Here is a 24590-nt window from a genome sequence, read left to right on the forward strand (position 1 = left end):
AAAAGATTTTATTTTATTTATTTATTTGAGAGAGAGAGAGAGAGCGCACCAGAGCAGAAAGAGGAGGAGAAGGGGAATGGTAGGGACAAGGAAAGAATCTCAAACAGACTCAGCACTGAGCTCGGGAGCCGACTTGGGGCCCCAGGAGGGCTCAATCTCACAACCCTGAGATCATGACCTGAGCAGAAACCAAGAGTCTATGCTTAATGGACTGAGTCACCCAGGTGCCCCAGCAATAAAATAATTTTAATCTTTAGTAATTAGAATCATCTGCAGAATTTAAAGAATTGAGGATTATACTGGGCACAACCACCTTTTCTTTAAGAATGTCAATAATGAAAGCTCTGCATTGCCCTAATAGTTCCTAGACTATACTGCCCCTACAGCCCAAACACAATCACAATTCAGTCTTAAGTTCAGCAACTTGGCTGTATCCTAACAGCCCCTTAAGTGGACCCCAAATGCCAATTAAATAAATTAATCATTTAGTTGGGAATGTAACTGTCAACACATCCAAATATTAACCTGCAAATAGTGGATATTAATTCATATATTACAACATATATCAGAACAAGAGTTTACTGCTAGCTAGGATTAGGCAATTCAATTATTTAATTCAAGGACACACCATGTGGTTTTATTATTTAATAATATGCTTCATTTGGCATACTTATGTAATACTTAGTGTTTTATGTTTAATTATCTGTAACATTCAAAGAAATACCATATTATTTTATAATAAGTATATGTAAAAAATAATTATTATATATTTTTTCCTGACCAGTTGGAAAAAGGGTGTGTTCTAATAATAAAGAAGTCAAAATTACCTTGGGAAAAAATATTGAAGTATTTAACAGTTTGAGGCAGAAGAAAACTGGTAGACGTAGACTATTAAAGATTTAGGAACAATTTTCCTCTTAGAGAGAGGACCATGTGGATTAGATCATTAATCTGCCAAAGTTTGAGTATAAAATCTCTTTCTCATTTTTTATAAAGATTTTATTTATTTGAGGGGCGCCTGGGTGGCTCAGTGGGTTAAGCCGCTGCCTTCGGCTCAGGTCATGATCTCGGGGTCCTGGGATCAAGAGCCCCGCGTTGGGCTCTCTGCTCAGCAGGGAGCCTGCTTCCTTCTCTCTCTCTCTCTCTGCCTGCCTCTCAGTGTACTTGTAATTTCTCTCTGTCAAATAAATAAATAAATTTTTAAAAAAAGATTTTATTTATTTGTTTGACAGAGATCACAAGTAAGCAGAAGCAGGAGGGAAGCAGGCTCCCTGCTGAGCAGAAGCCCAATGTGGGGCTCGATCCCAGGACCCTGAGATCATAACCTGAGCCCAAGGCAGAGGCTTAACCCACTGAGCCAACCAGGCGCCCCTCTTTCTCATTTTTTTATATTGCTCTACTACTGTTAAGACTTTCAGGATTATTATATGACTAAGTTTCTTTTGGGGGGTACCTACCTGTAAAAGATTTGCTGAATTCTTAAGTGCATTTTAATTTATTCAAGAACTTAAAGCTTTGTTCAGACGAATGCATATAAAATTTTATTATGGAAAATGTGGTTGGTCCAACAAAAATTCTCTTTACTGGAAAGCAACTAACTACTCCCTTTAAGAGAAAATCTGACACTCTCCTTCATAACTAGTCTTAGCTAAGGGTCTTGACTTCAACAGTTGCCAAAGACCTTCCCCACTCCGTAAAAAAGAAAAGTAAACTGTTTACACTAGACTTCATTTACACATGAATATTTATCTTTTTTTTTTTAATTTTACCACTCTAGGATAATTTCTCAAATTTTCTCTTCCTGATCATCAAAAGTCCTCATACGCTACAAAGATACAGCAGAAAGAGGGTCAGAGGACAAGAAAAGAATGGGAAGGAGAGAGAATCAAAGAAGGCCATTTGAGCAGTGAGAGCCACTGACTGTCACCTGTTGCCAGGAATGGGTAGGGGACCCCAGGTTAAGTAGCACACAGAAAAAGATACCTCCTGCTAAACCTCTACATGCTGTAGCTACTTCATAATTGGTTGTCAGGAGCCAGAAACAAAGTTTCATCACCCACAGTGTGCCTTGGGGTGGACCTACCCAGGGCACATCTATAGAGCGTAAGAGAGACCATCTTCCACACAAAGCTGGGTGAGAAACTGAGAATAGATGAATGGGATATTATTGCCTTAGAAGCTTTAAGCCCTATACAATAAATTGTCATTTATTGTTACCACTGTTCCAGATCTCTGTTCCCTCGGAATTATGCTTTGCAAAGTTTAGCCAGATCCTTCGATGAAACCAATACACTTAACTCTGCATTCAGCAACTGTTTCTTCAGAATGTGTCTGTCTGGCTGTCATATGGAACACAAGCCATCCGGGTGTGGCAATAAACTTGGGGGTGAAAGGGTAGGGGGCTGGCCTTAAAGGTAAAGTTAATGTTTCAATTTTAAAACAATTGGGCAATTATACAATGTAAGAATACAAGTTCCTTCCACAACGTGCAATTGTGATGGAAATGCCGTATAGGTCCTTGCGCTGAAACTATCCATGCATTTAAACTAGAAACCAAACTCCAGGAATGCTGAAGATAGTGGAAAAGGAAGGGAAGGGGCCAAGAATTTGCCGCTCTGCTTGAAACAGTACAGGAACCTGCCAGTGCCAAGAACTGCCATTCACTCTCGGAAACGCTCCAAGGGAAGGTTAGTACTACGGTGATTAATACTGTTTACGGCGGCAATAAATTTTAGGTAAACACCCAAAGGAGAGTTAAAGAGCTGTCTCATTGGTCCCATAAACTCGGGTAGAGGGGGCGGGGAATGACTGTGCGTAAACCGTGGCCCTGGCCGCCCGGTACTCGGGAAACTGAAGCACCCACGAGCTTCGCATTCTTCCAGCCCTCGCCTAACCCGCAGCACTCCCCGCTGGCCGCTGCCCCCACGCCCACCAGCAACAGCCGGGAGGCGCCAACCGCACTTCCTGAGGCCTGTGCAAGTTACAAATGGGTGGATGCGGCTGCTGCCGCGGGTTCTAGAGGCCCCAAGACCCGGCCCCAACCGGGACCGGGAGAATTGAAGCTTCCGCAAAGTCGGTGCGTTCCAGCCGCAGCAACCGGTGCACTGGCCCCCCCAAACGCTGCATAAGGAACTAACCCGCGAGGCCCCGGTGACTCAGGTGACGTGGAGGCTGGGAAAAAGGAGACTTGCCCCGGGACAGCCCAGAAAGCGGAGCCGATCGCCCCAAGTTCGACCTGGGGCTCTCCAGTACAATGTAAAACAAAGTGCGGGTCCTCGGGCTCTTGGAGGTCGGGCACGTTTTTTCCTTCCCTTGAAACCCTGGAAGGCTTGGGAATTGGGGGCTTGGGCGGGGGGAAAAAAAAAATTCTCCCGTAACAGCGTGCCTTCTAAAAGTTGCACAGCCTAGAATTCGTGCTTTGTTGGCTGTGTAAGTGGCCTTGGGCAACCAAAGCCTCGGACCCAGGGCCAAAGACCTTTCCCACTCCATTATCTTACCTGATGTAGCAAGAGATGCCGAGAGTCCGGAAAGCAGAAGAGGCTGCCGTGGGGACTAAGCACCGACTGGCCGCCCCTGTCCCCTCCCTGGAGCCCCACCCTCAGAAGCAGCCACGGCGCGGAGGGCTAACACGTTTCCTGCCAGGCGGGCGCCAGCGAGCCGCTCCTCTGCCGGTCCACCACGCCGCCACCCGCTCCTTGCGGACACCTCGGGCCCCGCCCTCCCGGGGCCGGGATGTGTGTCACAGGCCATCCTAGGAAACCGGCCCCTCTTGGAGATCACAGCGCGAAGCACGCGACCCCCTCACGCAGAGAGGGAGGAGGGCTGGGGGAGCCCCGCGGCGGCACGGCCGGGGTCTGACGAGTTGAGGGCGTTCGCTCCCAGACAGACTGCGAGGACCTCCGAGCTCTCTCCACGCTTCTGGCACCCTCTCTCCCGCCGAAGGGAGCTGAACGCAGGTTCCGAGGAAAGTGCACACGAAAGTTGGTGACATCTTAAGACTCAGACTTGAGGAGACCAGGACGCAGGGTGGGAGCCGCGGAAAGTCCATCCTCCCCGCAGCCCACGCCCCACCGCCCCGGGGGCTGCGGTCACATCCCACCGCCCGAGGCGGAGACCTCGCACGGGCTTACCTGCTTCCTGGACCCGCGGGCCCGCGTCGCCTGCCAGCCTCCGCCGCGTCCCCAGCGGGCCGAGGGCTCCTCCGGGCGTGTTTGGGTCGGAGTGATCGCGGGGGGGTGTGCGAGCGTGAGTTCTGTGGGGCGATGTGTTTTAAAAAGGAAATGCGAAGAACCAGACAAATCCGAAAGAAAAAAAAAAAAATTTTTTTTTTGACACCCGATTGAAACAACGCCCCCAACTTGTGCAATCTTCCTGCTCCGGTAGTTCCGCCAAAAAACAAAAACAAAACAGTCCAAGTGCAAACCTGGAACGGGCGCGCAGGCAACCAAGTTTGCCAAACACTAGAGAGTTTTCCGTCTGCAGAAGTGACCCAAAAGAAAGGAGGTACCACTCGCCGTGGTGCCCCAATCGGCTTCGGGAGCCGGAGGCTCCTCCTCGGCCTCGGCGGGAGAAAGCCCGCGGCCGGCTGCGGCTGCCCGCTCCCCTCCTCCGAGGAAAGGCGACTCCACAACTTTGTGCGCGAGCCGCTTGCTCCGGCGGCTCCTCCTCCGCCGCCGCACCCCCGCCCCGGTCCGCCGCCGCCGCCGCGGGCCTGCCCCTTTGTTGGAGAGCGGCGCAGGAGGCCGAAGAGGGAGGGGGCGCGGGAGCGAGCGGGGGCGCCCTGCCGCCCCTCCGGGAAACGGACTCGCGCCCGGGCACCCCGGGGCTCGCTCCCCCCAGGAGGAGGCGGCCGAGCGGGACCGCTTCCCCGGCCGGCGCCGCCCCCGGCGCTCCCGCTCCCGCTCGGCTCTCGGCCTCGGCCCCGCCGCCGCAGGCCCGGCAACTTTGTTCCGGGAGAGCGGCCCCTCTCGGCCCCTCTCGGGCCCGGTTCGGCCCCGGCCCAGGCGGCCACCGCGGGCTGGGCTCCTGGAACGTGGCGCCCCGCGTCACCTGACCGTGCGCCCAGTCAATCAGCGCCCGCCCTGCGCGCCCTCCCCTCCCGCAGCGGCCCGCCGGGCGATCGACTGGTCCGGGGCTCCGCGCCCCGCGCGGCTCCCGGTGCGTGCGGCGCCGGGAGCGAGAATGGGCGCCTCGCACAAACACCCTTTATTCACATTGCCCGAAAAATGGGAGTCACGCCCCCACTCCAGGCAACCCGCGCAGTTCGAGTGATTTTGCTCTCCTCTAGAGGTGTATCTCCATTGCCCCCTCCGCTCACCCTACCTCGGACTGCTGACGTTGCTGGTTTATAGGTCCTAGTTCCAACGGTGTATTTATTTTATCTTTCTTAGTGTCGCTTTTAGTGTTAAAAACTTGACATTTCATTTTATATTCGATCATGCCTACAAACAGTGCCTATGCTGGCCTTATTTTTCTATTTTTTCGATATATACACACATACAAACATGGAGAAGAACATTGCATTCCTCAAGCGTTCCTCTGATTCTCTCACCAGATCATCACACCTGGGGGCGGGGGGACAGAATCCTAAATTCCTAGTTCTTGAAAAAGAGAAAAGATGATTGATAAGCGAGCAGCTGTGGCTTATTGCTGGCTTAATATCTGAAAGTTAATTTAAGATTTAGCAAAGATAAACCGCTAGGGGATTTAAATGCCTTTTCTTTTTTTTTTTTTTTTCGGAAAGAATTCACTAATTTTTATTAGTTACAAAGTAAACGTTTCCCCAGTCCCTAAATGCTGTTAGAGAGGTCGGGGTTTTCTTCATATAACCCCACAATACATCCGGATGATTAACTTGAAATGGACATAATTTATTCATTCACTTTCATCGGCTCATTCATTTAGCAAATGCCAATTTATGGCCTGCCAGTTCCATCTGCCCTGAGAATAATGCAAAGAAAAATCTGATGGAGATCTTGCCTTAAAGAATGTCAAATCTAGCAAATTAGATAAGGCCTGTAAACAAGCAAGGATAGACAAGATCAGTGGTAAGTGTCATAAAAAAAAAAAAAAAAAAAAAAAAAAAAAAGGACCGATCAAGTGCTACTTGAGTCTTGTATCAAGGGAGACTGAGGTTTAACTGGTAATCCTACAGACCCTTAAATCTGTTCATCAGACACTGTATCCTTTTGGTTGAGTTGATGAAAAGTCAGATTCCTCCTTTCAAATAAAACCACATTGGAGCATTTAAGGATTTCCCTGCTTGAAAGGATATATAAGTGAAGAGTACTTCGTAATCGCAAAGTGCTGCTCAAATGTTACTTTATTTAACTCAAAGTTTTTGAAAAACACAGTTGCTAGGGGACCTAGAATTTTCTACCTCTGAGGGGATGTTTAGTTAAGCCTTCCCAAAGGCCATAAGGAAAAAGTCATAAGAATACAATCGCCATCTGGGCGGGAGTGACTCCACCCACACCCTCTGCTTCAGTGGCTACTGGTGCATTATGTGGAAAGTGTGCCCTGTTTCTAGCCTTTCTCCCCACATGCAGACTGATACTCTCTGTAGACCAACGGCAGAGACCAAACAAAGGACTTCCTGTTGTTGGGATGACCAGGAGGTCCCAAGCTGGTCCTACTCCCTGTTTCCTTTGCAAGTGAAGAAAACACATTTAGTGGAAGATTTTAACCACAGACATCTTCGTTCCCGTACAGCAGACAGTGTGGTCTGCCTTCCCAGCCTGAGAATCAAGTTGTGTGAAAAGTGGAAACACCTGCAACCAACATTCCAGCTGAGGTCCATGCACCAGGGACATTGGCTTGTAATGTACTCAATGGGTTTTGTCTCCCCACCCCAAAGAGCAATGTAGAGCATTTAGAGAAAGTGATAGGAAGGTGGCCCAGGGTCTATCATTAACATAGATTCTGAATTGTCCCACAGTCACCAAGGAGTAATAAATCAAGAAAACTGAACTGCTGTCCCTAGGACAAAGCCCTCGATACCGGAGAAAATAATTATGAGTAGTATATATATTCAGATATAGATATATGGGACATCTGGGAGGCTCCGTTGGTTAAGCATCTGCTTTCTTCTCAGGTCATGACTGCAGGGTCCTGAGATCAAGTCCCACATTGGTCTTCTTGCTCAGCAGGGAGCCTGCTTTTCCCTCTCCCTCTGCCCCTCCTCATATGCGTGCTCTCGCTCTCTCTGTCCCTCTCTCTCTGTCAAATAAATAAAATCTTTATTAAAAAAAGAGATATATGCATATGTGTGTATATATAATAGACATGATTCTACCTAGACATTGTTCATATGTAGGGAACTGCATTCTAATGTAACAGTGGTAGAGAAAACTCTCTTACTAAACTTCGCATATAATGAATATAGTATGTACAGCAGGAGTATATAAATGTAGTTTCTCTTTAAACAACAGAAACATAGGGGGATACATAATGTCTAAAAAAACAAGGAACTCCTTTAGCTTTACGCTTGGTGTTGACTATGAATAATGCCCCACGTGGAAGCATTCAAGAGAGGGACAAAGTCTTAGGGTATTCATCTTTTCTTATCTTTTCCAGGTCAAGAAAATGGCTTATATAGACTAGACACCAGAATATTTGCTAAATATTGTTGCTGAATTCTTCAGTGAAATATCTACTATTTATTGTGCAAGTTGAAAATAGGTATACATAAAATAAAACTCTTTGTGATAAAATTAAGAAAGCTAATGATAATACTGCACGAAACTTTTAGAGAATAATTAGAATGCAGGCAGAGTTTCTCACAATTTAGTGAACTTAAGAATCACTAAGGAAAATATTTTAAATTCAGATTGTCTACTAATTCCCAGAAATCCTGGTTTGCTAGGTCTGGTGAGGCCCAGGAAGCTGCAGTTCAACAAACAATTCTTGAAGTTAGATCAGGATGGTTGGGGAATCTTAGAGCCACTCTTCCCTAAGAAGCTGGCCTCAAATAGGCCACTTTGGTTGATTGGAGGAGGCGAGAAATTTCCTACAAGAAAAACATTGACTACTGGATCGATCCTAATTTCAAAACGCTCACAATTAGCCTTATATCTTTGAATTCAAGTGTTCTGTTCAGTTGAGGCTCACCCTTGAGGTTGCCAAGCTCATTAACACCTCGGGAGCATTCTGGGCAATTCAACCTGCCCTAGGGTAAGAGCCTGGCTGGTTCTCACTAAATGCTCTGCAGAAGTCTGATGGCGGTAGGGCAGGGAGGGGAGGACTGTTGAAGGTAAGAGAGTTGAAATGCAGGGTCCAAAGACGCTATGGACAAAACAGAAAGACTAAGAGGTTGAGGAGAAAAGAGCAACTAGTAGAACAAAAAGAATAAAGGAATCCCGAAAAGAGAAGGAAGAGGCCAGGAGAGAGTGCAGGGGCACCTCCAGACCCACCTCTTCACAGTGTGCTGCCCCTGAGAACCAAAAGCCTCTGACTAAAAGGAGTGTCCTGTGTTGTGTTGTTAGACTTGTTACCCTTAGTTGGTTTCATGCACTTCTTATAATTTTGTGATATTGGTACTGGAAGGGATGTTACAGTTTCTCCTTCAACCCTCTAACTGTGTGACTAAAGAAACAAATGACAAAGATGCAAAACAAGCTAGGAAGTGCATTGAGATAAAATAAAAATCTATTGGGGGAAAATGTCCAAATCACTAAGAAGTAAAGAGAGCATCCCTAGGTTATGTTAAGTTCATTGTTAACTTGCAGAAGGAATAGGAGGAGGAGAGCAGAAGACAGAGTTGCTGAAAGCGAATAAGGCTGGATTTAAGTTGCTTGAGTGCTAGTTATTAAATTGACAGTTATTAGCTGTATGAGCTTGTGGAACTTACTTAACCTTTAGCTTCCTGTCTACACAATAGAAAGAATACGTCTCTCAAATGTTTTTGAGAATCAATGAGTTACTTGATATGAAGCATTTATCACAGTACCCGGCATGCGTGTATGTGTGTGTGTGTGTGTTTGTTTGTTTTACTATTATGTTCCTTCTCCTTTTTTTTTTAACTCAAAATGATTCGCTGCCATTTTATGATCATCTTCATTTATTGTTTTATTGAAGACCTTTCTGGAACTCCAATGTCTGCTGAAGGGCTAGGTGTGCCAATGGAAATAAGCCACTCTTTCACTATCTAGTGAAAGAGACCAACATATAACTAGACAATTAAAAGTTCTTATGGGTATATCAGTACAGCCAAGATGTAACATGACCTAGAAGAGTGACGTGTAACCCAATAGGAGAAGGACAGAGACGGGGGTATCAAGAAGTGACACCTGAGTCAAGCCTTAACAGATGAATAGGAATCCTAAAGGACATCTGTTGTCCTGCCTCTGCCCAGCATCTTTCCCTTCTTTGTAAAGGAACATTACCCCTTGCTCCTCCCCTGCTCCAATCAAATTTTGTGGAGCTGTCAATTTCCTCTCCACCTAACCTTGGGGTAGGCTCATGACTCAAGAACAGTCAACCAGAGGCCTCAACCCCATGCATAGTGATTGATTCAAGAGGGACAAAGGGAGATCTATCCTACACCCACATGTGTCCTTCCAGAGGAATTTCCAGAATAACACTGGAAGGGAAAATTCTCTTTTTTCTCTTTGGAATCAGTACACTGAAGTAACATAAAAGTGAGACTATCCCATAGTCCCTCCAGGCCCCTTTCCTGCCCCTGCTACTAGCTGGAGTTCTACACCTGCAAAAGGAGAAAATGAAACCATCGAACAAGGAGCTAAAAAAATACAGAGAAAGTCTCAAGGATGCAGGGATCCCTGGTTTCCAGACACAGGTGAAGTTTCCTCTTTTTAAGCCCCCGTTTTAATGAGTGTTAGTTTGTGTTGGATTCTGTCACTTGCAACTGCCCAAGCCCAATCTAAGGTAAAAAGTAACCAGGAGAAGAGGAGACCCAGATGAAGGCTTGAGGATAAGAAAGAACATAGGATTTGTATGTGTGGTACTTAGTTTCAGAAGGAACATTTCCCGCCTCCTGCCCAACCACCCCTAATTCCGTAGAGACAATACTAGACATGCTAACCCAAATTCATCCACTGCCTTAACCTGATAAGGTAGGGATCACCATTGGGATTTTCAAGCTATTTGCATATATTTCAACTGCCTAGATTGTGTCCCATATTGGAGCTGAAACGTGTCCTAAATCATAACCTGTTTGACAAGAGCCCTAACCCTTAGCCAAATCTGCCAGCTGTCTACCCAGGGCCAGGCTTCAGGCTTCCGGATGTACCCTCATGTCCACTTACAGATAGATACAGCCCTCTAGCATTGAGAATCCAACCTCGGTTGAGCTCCTCCTGTTCCAGTACAACTCTGCAGAGAGGAAGGCTTGATTAGGGAAGGTCAATGCTCCTGGTGCCCCTCTGGAGGTCAAACATTTCATTATCCAGTTGGATGATTTGAAAGGGACCGGCTTTACAGCCCGGCCTATCTCCGCAGTCCCCCTTCCCTGGACTCCATCCTCTGGGTAGTGGCCCTTCTGTATTGTGCTGAGATGCCCAGCATGACTTAAACCTGAGCCTAATCAAGTGATGAAATTAACCAAGTGGCCCTCCATTCTTTATATTTAGAAAACACTCTGTTTTCACGCGGATACCAAATTCTTCGGGATTCTTACCCTGGTTTTAAAAGACATACTGCCACGGGGCACCTGGGTGGCTCAGTGGGTTGAGCCTCTGCCTTTGGCTCAGGTCATGATCTCAGGGTCCTGGGATCGAGCCCCGCATCGGGCTCTCCGCTGAGGAGGGAGCCTGCTTCCCCCTCTCTCTCTGCCTGCCTCTCTGCCTACTTGTGATCTCTCTCTATCAAATAAATAAATAAAAATTTAAAAAATAAATAAATAAATAAAAGTCATACTGCCACATAGTTTCACCATCCTATGTTATGCATGCCTGGAGGGCAGTGACCTCCTTCTCCCAAAGAGCTAGCAGGAGCCCCAGATGCACTGGTCAGTGCCTCCTTCATGATTATTGGGCATTTTTGGTCATGTGGCCACAAGGAAGAGCCCAAAGATCCAATCACATTAACAGGATAAAATATTTGGGCAGTTTATTGGTATTATGCAGAAAATTTTAACCATATATTGTTTTAATAAATACAACTGTTTTGTTTTACAGAGCTAAGGCAAACTGCTTTTCGGCATAGTTATAATCACCACAGATCTCAAACTAGTGGCTGCCACTAAAATGAAATCATGTCACTGGATCAAATGTACCCTTTTCCAATATGCATCTTCATTCATGTAGAAAGAAGAAAAAAAGCATGGAAAAAAAAAAAAAAAGCATGCCTGAGCGGCTCAATGGATTAAGCATCTGCCTTTGGCTCAGGTCATGATCCCAGGGTCCTGGGATTGAGCCCACATCCTGCATCAGGCTTCCTGCTTCTCCCTCTCCCTCTGCCCATATCTCCTCCCCAACCTTGGGCTTGTACTCGTGCTCTCTCTCAAATAAATAAATAAAATCTTTAAAAAAAAGAACAGTTGATAGGATCATAGATTTTTATAAAATATTATCAGAAACAACATAAACCTCATAAGTCACTGTGTTTGTATAAAACTAAATACTTCAAACTCTATGTAGTCAAAAAGTTAACTGCAGTGACATTCACTTAAAGATGGAGATTGAAAATATCATCTAATACTCCTTCCAAAACCCCACTGAAACTACACCAAAGAGGCTTATTTAAAGATGTTCCCACAAGTTGAAGATGGCAATGACAGCAACGCCTTTGAAGGATATACATGCATGGTCAGGTGGAAATTGACTTGCAGACCTCAAAAAGGCTTCATTTTAAGCAGCAGTGGCACTGAGGATGAATCTAGTTTCCCCTGAAACCTCAGCCTGAGACCCAGGAAACATCAGCCTGAGGCCCAGGAACTGAGAGGTGACAGGGAGACGATAAAAGGGATTTGTTATAAGAAGTAGTAGTTAGATCTCTTAAGTCATTGGCCTTCCTTACACAGCTGAGCAACTTTTGGAGAAACCACAGAATCTCTGGACTGGAAAACCAAGTCAAGAGCAGGGGAGCTGTGCCCAGAACCAGAAGGATTGAGTATGCATATTCAAAGCTGACTCCCCAGGCAGAGGGGACTGCCTCCCCTCCCAGTCTCACTCCCAGAATAATGGCAGACAGGAATGTATCCTCCATACAGGAGACTAGAAGCACATTCTGAGCAGCCTAAGAACATTTAAAGATAGATAATAGAGGCTCTAAGACAAACAGCTGTCCTACATCACCTGCATCAGAGCTTTTTATGTGAACACCCTTAATCATGATTGTGATTTAATGTGATTTCTTAATCACAGTTAAGAAATATCAGGGGAGTCTGGGGGATTCAGTTGGTTAAACATCCAATTCCTGATTACGGCTCAGGTCATGATCTTAGCGTGGTGAGATCAAGCCCCATATCAGGCTCCACACCCTGGGATTCTCTCTCTCCTTCTTCCCTCAATGCTCTCTTCCTCCCTAAAAGAAAAAAAAGAGAAAAAAAGAAAGAATTATCAGACATCTGAAGTTATAAGCTTTTGCATAAATGTTGGAATAAAATACGTAAACAGAGAAAGGCAACTTGAAGGAAACAATGACTAGGCTGGCAGGGAATTAAAAAGTTAACTAGTGTCTACAGAAAATAAGAGAAGTTTTCCACCAATAAAATAAGAATAGGAAACTCCAAAAAATAAAGACACAGAGAAAAACAACAACAAAAATGTAAACGTGGTTGTAGCAATGAAAACTCAATAGACCAGAAGATAAAGTAGAATAAATCTTACAGAAAGAAAACAAAAAGAAAAAAATCATGAAAATTATGAGGGAAAGCATACGCAAATTAAAAGACCAGTCCAAGAGAAGTCCCTCAAAGAGAGACTAGGGAGGGACGCCTGGGTGGCTCAGTGGGTTAAAGCTTTTGCCTTCGGCTCAGGTCATGATCCCAGGGTCCAGGGATGGAGCCCCACGTCAGGCTCTCTGTTCTGTGGGGAGCCTGCTTCCTCCTCTCTCTCTCTCTCTGCCTGCCTCTCTGCCTACTTGTGATTTCTCTCTCTCTGTCAAATAAATAAAATCTTAAAAAAAGAGAGAGAGAGAGAGAGGGAGACTAGGGAAAACATTTCCTCAATGAAATAATTTAAGATTTCTGAAAATTTCAGGATATACATTTCTAATGTAAAAGGGCTTACCCAGTGTCCAGGGACAAAAGCAGACCCCCACCAAGGCACATCACAGATATATTTTAGAACACAGGGGACAATGAGAAGATGCTGTAGGTTTCAGAAAAAGTGAAGGGGAAAAGATCACATTCAAAGTAACAGGAATCCAAGTAATTCTGAAGGTCTCAACAGCAATACAGTAAGTTAGAAGAAAATGGAGCAACACACTCAAAATTCTGAAGGGAAATTAATTCTTAGTAATATTAAATAACTTCTCAACTAAGTATGACAGGAAAGATTTTTCAGTGAAAAACTTTACCCCCTCTTCACACACACACATATACACACACCACTTTTCTAAGAGAGTTTCCAAAGAATATGCACAACCAAAACAAGAAGGTAAATCAAGAAAAAGGGAGACATGTTTTAGAGTGTAAAAGAGATCCAACACAGGAAAAAATGCAAAGGAATTATTATATTTACCCAGGCTAATGCACCAAGCATCTGGACTCATACAGGCCCACATGCTTCAGAAGAGATTAAAAAAGATAAAGTTGATATAATACCCAACACATATTAATGTATCAAGAAGCTATTTCAACATCTGGTAGACATATGCACCTAGAAATAAGTGTATACATAGAAAACTAGGCAAATGAGAAAACAAGACAATTCTTAACTGAGGGAAAACTATAAATTGAGCAGTAAAGAGGAAGTAATCATAGTTTTCTATATGACTCAACAGCGAGTAGCCTACAGAGTCATAAAAATGTAACCCTGAACATTGAGTCAATCAAAATTACAATAAATCTCAGTCAGCAGGATGAACAGCTGAGAAGTGTTTATGACTAGGCTTGGTAAGAGTGAAAGAGACAAGATATCTAATCCTCATCATGACAGGAAGTCAATAGGTATTATCTAAACTTGAAAAAAAAACAAGTATTATCACAAACTTGGAACTTAGAGATACGCAGGCAATAACAGAAGTAGTGCTTTCCCCCCCAATGCTGTGCCTTTTATCCCTGTAACTTACTCATTCCAAAACTGAAACCTGTATCTTCCACTCCCCTTCATCCGGTTTGCCCATCCTCCCATCTCCCTTCCCTTCTGGAAACTACCGATACTTTGTCATCTGTATCACCTAATTCTGCTTTGTTTATTTATTTATTTAGATTCCACTTATGAGTGTAATCGTGTGGAATTTGCTTTTCTCAATCAGACTTATTTCACTTAGCAAAATAACCTCTAGGCCTACCCTAATGTTGTTTCAAATGGCACAATCTCATACTTTTTTTGTGACTGTGTAATACCCTGCCATAAATACACCACATTTTCCCTATCCATTTGTCTATTAACCTAAGTGTCCATTAGTAGAAGTGTCTCTATTTTTTTAAAGATTTTAGTTAGTTATTTATTTATTTGAAAGAGAGTGAGAGAGCACAAGCCAGAGGAGAGGCAAAGGAAGAGAGGGAGAAGCAGGCTTCCCGAGCAGGGAGGCCTATGCGGGGCTAAATCCCAGGACCATGGGATCATGACCCAAGCTGACCCTAAGAAAAAGTATCTTGAAAAGATGAAGGTAGATGCCTCTGGGAAAGGAATATGGAGAAAAAGGGTTGGAGACTATTTGTCTCTGCAAACTTGGTTTTGTTTTTTTGTTTTTTTGTTTTTTAATTTGACAGCTACATAGCTAGAGAGGGAACATAAGCAGGGGGAGTGAGAGAGGGAGAAGAAGGCTTCCAGTTGAGCAGGGAGTCCGATGATGAGGGGCTCAATCCCAAGGTCCTGGGATCATGACCCCAGCTGCAGTCAGACGCTTAACGACTGAACCACCCAGGCGCCCAGAACTAGCTGATTCTTTACATTATGTGCACATTTCACTTTAATGAAAATAACAAGCTCACAGAATCTCAGTCAGCAGGATGTTCATGCAAAATAGTACCAAGAGCAGTGGTTTTTGGTTAGACCCAGAGACCCAGATCTAAGTACAGGAGGCAGGAGATATTATGACTTTTGTGGGCCCCTCCCACTACAATATCAATATTTAAAATTATTTGGTATAACTTAAAATATCTCAAGGGTTTCTTTTTTATTCTTAGGCAAAATTCAATTAAATTTCATAGGCTCTTTAAAAATATCATTGACCCTAAGCACTATGCCTCCTAGGTAAATCCTCCTGCAAGAAAAAGAAAGGGGGAAACACAGATTTATGTTTTCTCTGCAAGTAACAAAGTTCCTTTTTCTGGGAATCAAAAATTCTAGGTCAGAATGATGGGAAATTAAATGACTTCATGAACAAAGTTTTATTTGCTCTGATACCAATACTGTTAGTACAAAGCCATTTTACACAATGTTTACTCTTGATTTTTCTAAATGTATTTCATAGCAATAACATCATATTGAAATGCTTGAACCCAGTAGCTTAATGTAAACCAGTATTGAAGTTGTTGGATATATTTTCAATTTTCCATAGGGTTATTCTCAATTGAATACAATATTAAAAGACTTCTATGTCTCCAATTCTTTCTCCGTTGTTATAAAGTGAACCTGACATTTGCCTTTGAGTTACAATCTTTATACAATGATATAAAGATTGTATCATATATTGTGATCAGCTTAATCATTCCCATTTTAATTGGTTACATTGAGATCAATACTTTATTCCCAAAGATGAAGGTGAATACTAAGAGAGTTGTTTTTAAAATCTTTTTGATAATACCTCACAGTTGTGCAGCTTGATACATTTCTCTGAGTACTTTCTCTTTTCTACTTGGATGTCTATCATTTCCATTTCAGGGTATCTATAATGAAACTTCTCTTTAGTACTCTCTCCCTCTCTTGACTTCCTCAATCCATTCAATTGGTACAATTCTGGTCGCTGTAACTTAATTCTAGCTTGAACCTAGTATTCCTGCCTCTCTTCCCCTTGCTCAATTATCGAATAATAATCCTTTGCATTATTCCACACAATTGTGTGACCCATTCACAAACCAATCAGCTCTTCTCTTCCCTGTACCTGAACTTCTGTCATGGCTTCCTAATTGGCCCCACTGGTCCAACTCTTCCTCCTTCAATCAATCCATCCTCTGCTTTTCCATCACAGCAACTTCTTGGCATGGTGGTCATGATGTTCAAAAGTATTCGACAGCTCACAATTGCCTGTGAGATAAAATTGGTCACTTGCGTGTAGTAGCAAACAATTCTTGCTATTCTTGACTCCTTTTCATCTACTTTTTATCAAAAAGTCCTTTGTAGAGCATCCCCATGCCTTTGTCACTCGGTTGTTTTTTCTGGAATGTCATCTTGTGGCTTCTCCTTCCCTTTTATTAATGTGCCTCAAGCCCATCTTCCCGTAGAAGCTTTTCCTAAGTACTCATCCCATGTACTCATGTGTCCTCTGTATTATTAACATTTTGTTGTCAGTACACTCATTTAAAAGGTATCATATGCTGCTTTGTTATGGTTAGTTACAGCTCTTATTTATATATCTTGTTGTCTAAATAAATTAAAAGTTCCTTGAGGGTCTAGAGTCTGTCTGATCCTCACATGGTGTTGATCACATAGTATGTGTCCATTCTGTAATGGACTAATGATGGAAAAATATTTTCTGTTGACTTCCTCTATTTCCATGTAGAAAGGGCATTGTAAAATGTGAAGGTCCTTAACATCACTGAACTGTGGTATTTATTTTATATATTTTATATTTATAATATAAATATATATTTATATATTTATAAATATATACTATATATAATTTTAATCATAATATAGACAGCTCATGAAATTTACATATTTATACATATATATATATACACACACACATACTGAGGTTCATGTTTTATATATCCTCATATAGCTAAACTTTTAATGTACTATCTACTTAGTTTATCAAACACGAATGATTTAGAAGAAAACATTGGTTTCAAGTTCTAGCTCTATCAGAGACCAACTATGTAATGACCCTGGGCAAGTTAACCTTTTTTTTAAAGATTTATTTGTTTGTTTGTTTGTTTGTTTATTGAGAGACAGAGCATGAACCCAGGGAGAAAGAGAGGGAGAAGGAGAACCAAATTGGCTGCTTAGAAGAGAGACTGACAATAGGCGCAATCCCAGAACCCCAGGGACATGACCTGAGCCAAAGTCAGATGCTTAACTGACTGAGCCACCCAGGCGCTCAAAGTTCTTCACTTTTAATGCCTCCATCATCTGAAGATGGATTCACTAGATAATCTCCAAAGGCCCAGTTCTACGAGTGTAGGACTTTACATCTCTGGAGAACACACATCATCTCCAGAATTAGGGAAGAAAGTAGTCTATCTGGCTCTCTTCCCAGATTTGCAAACCAAACCATCTGAAGTGAGCATAACCTATGCCACTCCCAGCCCCAAGGATTCTAAAAACAGTTTAGGAAACTGATAGCCCCTGTGGATCTAGAGGACTGTGATTCTGCCCCATGCTGGCTATGCCTTTTTTTTTTTTTTTTTTTAAAGATTTTATTTATTTATTTGACAGAGATTACAAGTAAGTGGAGAGGCAGGTAGAGAGAGAGGGGGGAAGCAGGCTCCCTGCTGAGCAGAGAGCCCGATGCGGGGCTCGATCCCAGGACCCTGGGATCATGACCTGAGCCGAAGGCAGAGGCTTTAACCCACTGAGCCACCCAGGCGCCCCCTGGCTATGCCTTTTTTTCAGGAATTCCAGCCAGACTTGCACTCAACCTGCCTCCAGTCCTAGCAGGACTCACTGGACCCAGGCTCCAGGGGAAAGGATCAACCTCTCCTTCAGGTGGGGCCTCTTAGCAAGCCCCTAGCTCCAGCGCTTCGCATGGGGGAAGGGTGGGAAAAGGAGCTTTTTCTTCCCTCAACTATAGCGTTATCAGGGACAGCTCGAGGAGACAGGTCTCCTTCATTAGCTTAGCAAGATTTCTGAACAGTTTATTAACGTCAGATATTCAGTGGAGGGACTTTTGTCTGTTCTGCAGTTGCAAAATCCCTTAAAATACATATTTAAAAATTTTTCTCACTCTTTGGGTAAGACTACTGTTTTGATGGTTGTCCTTTGAAATTAATTATGGAAGCAGAGTTATTTCATTTGTTTGTTTTTTGTTTTGTAAAGTAATACTAGTTGGTTTTGTTTGAATTTGCAAAAATCTCTAGTTGAACTTTTGGCTGAGGTTAGTTACAATAATTACAAATCTGTTAACCAAAACAGCAATAATTTCAACAGTCTTTAAAAGTGCTAGCACCTTATAAAACCCCAAAGGCTTAATTTATACATGCAAAGCTTGGAGCAAAAGATGAGGGAAGGGGGACTGTCTTCTTAATTGTAGATCACCAGACCACCCCTGCTTTGCCAGGAGTCCCGAACAAAGGGGAAAGCCAAATACTTTAGGCCTGAGATCACCCTATTCTCAACTAATCTTTGTTTAAAAAAGAGAGAGGAAAGAAAAAAGAGAGAATTTCTCGCTGTCATCATCTTAATAAGTATTTAACTGTTGAGTGGCTAACAGATTTCTCTACAGGACTTCAGCTTATTTCTATAATGATTAAATAAAACTGAAACTAAGTCGATGAGGAAAGTTGGACCATATCAAAATTACAAGTTGGAAAGATAAGGTCAGCAGCAAGATTAAAACACAAAAACAGATGAATAAATTTTGGCTTACTTCTTGGCATTGTGCCACAATTTTTTTTTTTTAAGATTTTATTTATTTATTTGACAGAGAGAAATTACAAGTACACTGAGAGGCAGGCAGAGAGAGAGAGAGAGAGAGAAGGAAGCAGGCTCCCTGCTGAGCAGAGAGCCCGATGCGGGACTCGATCCCAGGACCCTGAGATCATGACCTGAGCCGAAGGCAGCGGCTTAACCCACTGAGCCACCCAGGCGCCCCTGTGCCACAATTTTTGTGAGTAACAATCCTTGCTTAATTATCACAAAATGTTATTTATTACCAGGCCACTCCTACTAGAACCTTCTCTAAGATCTAGTCCCCAGGGTGGCTCAAGCCAGCTGCGCCAGAATCCCACATATATTGCTTATCTTTCTTCGGCTAATGGTATGGTTTGTTCAGTATTAACTTGAAGGACCATTGCATCAATGGTGCTAAGATCCCCAGGGTTAACTTCTTTAAATTCTAGAAGTCCTCATTGTTCATTTTTCCGTCTTTGTGATTGATTAACTGTCTGGCATTGGTGGAATGAATAGTGTGGTTACTCTGGCATTTCCCAGACTTGACCTCCAGCCTCTCCCGTGGTTTATCTTGAGTAGCCAAGGTTTGGATCCTGCCAAACAGAGATTCGGTGGTTACCGTCATTTTTCTGGTTATGTTGGAAAAGAGGTTTTTCTGTCAGTGCCTTTGTTTCTAATACCAATTGCATGGTTTTGTGATTATACTGCAATTTCTTCAAAAAAAAATTTCAGAACTACTATGATACTTTTTTCCAAGAGTTTCCTAACCAACACATTTTTTCAATATTAAAAGTAATACTGATTTTTTTTAATCGAGAAGATTTTCTCCTAAAAAGGAAACTCAATCCCAGTTTGTTTAACGGTTTCTCTAAAAAATTAAGTTTTTCTGTCTTTAACCAACATGTTCAGCCTGCAGGGCTGGGCTGGAGATGGAGAAGGTCACAGGAGAATTCTTCCAAAGGAGAAAGCGTAAATGTTTCTATACCCCTTTGATGAGTCAGAAACAGAAAACTAGGGGCTGGGTGACAGCTTACACACTAAAGAATTCTAGAAAAGAGCGATGCCCTGAGGCTCAATGATTTCAGAGCTATATTTCTTTCCTTGAAGTCAGCTTTTGGTAATAGAAGTTAAGAGGTGGGGTGGGGGGTACAAAACAGAGATCAGGGCAACTGTATTCCTTTTTGGCCATTTTGTCCCATTGTATGATCATGTGTCTATACAGAGAGAGAGGTATGTTTGACATAGAAAAAAAAGCTGTACATATTTAATGTATATACATGTATATACCTTGGTGAGTTTGAAGATAAGCATACACCCATGAAACTGTCACTATAAGTAATATAACAAACATAATCATCACCCCTGAAAGTTTCCACATTCCCTCTTTTTTAATAAGAAAATTCAATATACAATCTACTCTTTTACCAGTTTTTTAGGTATACCATACAGTATTGTTAATTATATACACTATGCTATGCAGTGAATCCCTGGGACTTAGGCATCTTGTGTAACTGAAACTATTATGCCCTTTGATTAATATCTCCCCAATTCCCCCTCCTTTTGTATTCTTATTTTTAGTAGGAAATAAAGTCATCATTAACATGAAAGAGTTGAATTCTCTCCTTGTGAGGCTCCTAGTAAACATTTCTTGCAACCTTGGAACTCTTAGGTAAAAATATTCATCTACATTTATTTCATGACCATTTTAAATAATGAATTCCATATATTCTCATATAAACAGAAGCGGCAACACTCAGAGCCCACAATGTGTTTCCATTCCCAGTTCTGCTAGTCACCAGCTGTGACTTTGGGAGGATATTTAGCCTCTCAATTTCCCCATCTATAAAATAGTGATAGTAATTCTTACTAATAATACTCATGGTGTTAGGAAGGACCCAGTAAATACAATACATAAATGCATTTAGTGGAGTTCCAAAAGAATGGCATTCCATAAATCGTTATTATGCTTTAGATTTTTTTCAACAGAACCTGATACATTGTCAGGAAAGGTTTGAACACTTTACTTTGTTTTTATTATGAGACTGAGCTAAGGCCTTATAAAAATCTTATTTCCTTGTTAAACCTTACAAATAGGTGTGATATATATTTTGCAGATAAAGAAATTGAGGCCTAGTGCTGTGGGCTGAATGTTTATGTCCTCCCAAGATTCCTATGTTAAAGCCCTAACACTGATGGGATGGAATATGAAGGTAGAACCTTTGAGCATTAATTAGATTTAGAAGAGGCAGTAAACAGGAAGCCCCCGTGGTGGAATTAGGGCCATTCTGAGAGGAGAGGGAGACCAGTACTCTCTCTCTCTCTGTCATGTGAGGGTATAGCGAGAAGATGGCTGTCTACAAACTACGAAGAAACTTCTCCCCAGAAACGAAACTGGCTGGCACCTTGATCTTGGACTTTCCAGTCTCCAGATCTGTAAAAAAAATAGATGTTTGTTTGGTGTTAAAGTCAGCCAGTCTATGGTACCTTGTTACAGCAGGCTGAGCTGACTAAGACACTTAGCAAAGCTAAGTAAGGTCACCCGAAATCACACGGCGGTAAGTAGTAGCCCCAGAATTTGGCCAAGTGTTTGATGCCAAAGCCTGGGCTTTTTCCACAGAGTGCCATTGCCACCCAAAGTAAAAGAGACACTTCCCAGGTTTCTTCAGACGGAAAGTTCCCCTGAGCCAACCTGAATCCAGCCAGGACACGTGGCTGTGTTACTACACGTATGTTATTGGACTTTCCTGCGCCTTGCTTTCTTCACCTGTAAAATGGGAATAATCATAATACTCTATCTCACAGCATTGTTGAGAGAATTTTATGGAGACACATGAAATGTTTAGAACAGGGGCTGGTGTGGAGGACATTTTCTATTATTGTTATTATCACTGTTTACAACCCTGGGGTTAACCCAGATCTGTCTTTGGGAGATGGGAGGAGAGAGCAACAAACGCTTTCTCCTCAGTGTACACGGTGAGACTTTACCTAGGACCATACCGGTGCGTCCCTGGTGGAGTAGTGACTTTGTGGCCTCCTGAAACCATCCCTGAGGGATTTTAGAGCAGAACTGCACTGGTCACCGGTGGGCATCAGCCGCAGAGCTTTGCCAAAACAGTTCACAACCCATCCTCCCACCTCTCACCCCACTCGCCTCCCCCCACCGAGTCCGACCCTGCATCCTGAATGGGGAAAAAATGAGAGGGAGGTTGCGTGATTTTCCCAAAGTTCAGGGCTCCTCCTACTCCAAGGTGTTAACATTCACACAGAGGTGCTCTCTGACCATCGCAGGTCCGTTGCCAGGACAACTCTTCATCCTTCCCTGCCGAAAGAAATAGAGACTCACTAGAAATGCTGAACTAGTCTCTCAGGCCCGCATCCCTTCTCCTGAGTACCAGGGCTGTGGGAAAGCTGAGGTAGGGGGCAAGAACTGCGTGGCTGCTCGTGCTCCCGCCCCCTCCTCTGTGAGCTGGGGGGACAAACCTGAAGAAAAGGTAACTCCTTTGAGCTGGCTTGCAATCTTGGCCTGGCATAAATTCCGTAGGACTCTGCCTGTAAACATGTCATTTATCTTCTATGCGGCTTAGTCCCAGTTTGAAAATAATCCAGGTTGTCCTTTTGAAAAGCATCTTATCTCTCTTTTGTGTTCTTAACCAGAGGCGACCTCTTCTTTCTGCTGTTGTGGCTGCTGCCAACCCTGGGGTTGAGGCCGAACCCACAGATCCCGCGGAAGACCCAAGTTGCTCATTTACTTCCTCTCCCACAAACTTAACTGTGCGTGTAGACTCACCGAATGGTTTTCGTAGCAGAGATACTACTGACTTGTCAATGTAGCCTTAAAAATCAGCAGAGGCTTTCGCTGAGAGCTCCCAGGTGTTTCAAGAAATCTAAGACAGGGATGCCTGGGTGGCTCAGTCGGTTAAGTGGCTGCCTTAGGCTCAGGTCATGGTCCCAGCGTCCTGGGATCGAGTCCCACATCGGGCTCCTCGCTCTGCGGGGAGCCTGCTTCTCCCTCTGCCTCTGCTGCCACTCAGCCTGCTTGTGCTTGCTCTCTCTCTCTCTCTGACAAATAAATAAATAAAATCTTTAAAAAGAAAGAAAGAAAGAAAGAAAGAAATCTAAGACATAAGGAGAAAACAAATCTCTTCAAGGCTCTCCTGAAACTGATTTGTAAATGTGGTCAAACAACTGCCTTAGCCATTGTTTAAAAATCTAGGAACTCAGTCTCTTTTTGACGGTTGTTTCTAAGTATCTCCCAGGCTAGGATAGCTAATAAAATGGGAACAACTGGAGTCATCAAGAGAAAACCAAGTAATTGTTATAAATACCCAGTCTTACCCAGTCAGAAGCTAAGCTGGAAACATGCCAGTTGCTAAGAAGGATGCTTCGACATTCCTAAAAAAGGAAGGAAAAAAAAAAAGTTACAGGGACTTGTTTCTAGTTCTTGATACAGATACTCCCTACATGGAATCTTTCCTTTGGCTTGCCAGGAGCGGAGGGCTGGAGGGCAAACTGTCATTTTTTAACCAGTGGATTTTTCTCCTGAAGCCCAGAGGAAAAAAGAAATGTTATCTCAGAGTGAACATCCTGTATTTCCTTTATTGTAACACTCATCAATCTTATAATTGCTTGTTCAATATCTGTCTTCCAATTAGACTATAAATTCCATGAGAGTGACTCTGTTTTTCTTATTTGCTACTGTGTCTCTGGTTGAGAGCCCTGGCACATAGTTTGATGCTCAGTAAATATCTTTTGAACAAAATGCTGAATAAATTACACAGAAGCCATAGCCTTCCACAGGGGTGACTGGAACTAGTAAGATTTACTTTGCAGATGAAGTCACTCTGTCGAGTTGAAATTGCCATTATGTCTCCAAAGGGGTAGTGTATATAATGGAATCAATGAGATGAAGGGATGAATTTCTAGTTTTGAAGACAAAAGCAGGGAAGAATCTTGCGATTGCAGTGAACCTGGTGTGAGGACCTTGGTCATCACTAAGAATCAAAGAAAAGAATCCCCAGCTGCACATAGGTCCGGCTACCTTAAAGTATGCTTCATCTTTGCTGCTTGGGTGGCTCAGCTAGTTGAGCATCTGGCTCTCGGTCTCAGCTCAGTCTTGATCTCATGCTCAAGAGTTTGGGCCCCCACACTGGGCTCCATGATGGGTGTAGAGCCTATCTAAAAAAATTTTTGTTCACTTATTTTATAGTACATCTTAGTGTTTTAGGTTCAGTTTGTTTTAGCAAATATTTTTGGGTTTAGATTTATTTAAAGGCAATAGTGTGAAAGTAGTCACATCAGTGGTTTAAACTGCATAAGTTCTACAACCCAACGACCATCTTAAAGCCTTCTGGGGTACATTGCTGGTTTTGTTATTGATAAATAAAACTCTTTTTTTTTTTTTAAAGATTTTATTTATTCATTTGACAGAGAGAGATCACAGGTAGGTAGAGAGGCAGGCAGAGAGAGAGAGAGAGGAGGAAGCAGGCTCCCTGCTGAGCAGAGAGCCCGATGCGGGACTCGATCCCAGGACCCTGAGATCATGACCTGAGCCGAAGGCAGCAGCTTAACCCACTGAGCCACCCAGGCACCCGATAAATAAAACTCTTGAAAAATAAACTTTTGGGAGAGGCTGGAGGGCTCAATCAGTTAAACTAAGTAAGCCTCTGCCTTCAGCTCAGGTCATGATCACAGAGTCCTGGGTTTGAGCCCCATATTGGGCTCCCTGCACAGCAGGGAGCTTGCTTCTCC

The 24590-nt window shown here is 43.2% G+C and overlaps 2 protein-coding genes across 27 annotated transcripts in view; both read right to left on the reverse strand.

The window, feature by feature from the left end:
* Positions 1-4270, reverse strand: part of UTRN (utrophin) — a 509162-nt gene extending 504892 nt beyond the window's left edge. The window contains exon 1 of one of the 2 annotated variants that reach the window (XM_059177336.1): positions 4131-4270. The gene's annotated coding sequence lies outside the window, so the exon portion shown is untranslated. Of the gene's footprint in view, positions 1-3497; positions 4075-4130 lie in introns of those variants that run through there. The other variant, XM_059177335.1, reaches the window with a different exon arrangement.
* Positions 4271-7643: 3373 nt separating this feature from the next.
* Positions 7644-24590, reverse strand: part of STX11 (syntaxin 11) — a 114183-nt gene continuing 97236 nt past the window's right edge. For 7 of the 25 annotated variants that reach the window (XR_009354586.1, XR_009354590.1, XR_009354589.1 and 4 more), the window contains 3 exons: positions 23178-23234; positions 16174-16316; positions 7644-12483 (listed from right to left, as the gene is read on the reverse strand). The gene's annotated coding sequence lies outside the window, so the exon portion shown is untranslated. The other 18 variants (XR_009354593.1, XR_009354585.1, XR_009354584.1 and 15 more) reach the window with 8 other exon arrangements.

Source organism: Mustela lutreola, chromosome 6, assembly GCF_030435805.1.
Source record: "Mustela lutreola isolate mMusLut2 chromosome 6, mMusLut2.pri, whole genome shotgun sequence".
In the NCBI taxonomy this organism is placed as follows: Eukaryota; Metazoa; Chordata; class Mammalia; order Carnivora; family Mustelidae; genus Mustela; species Mustela lutreola.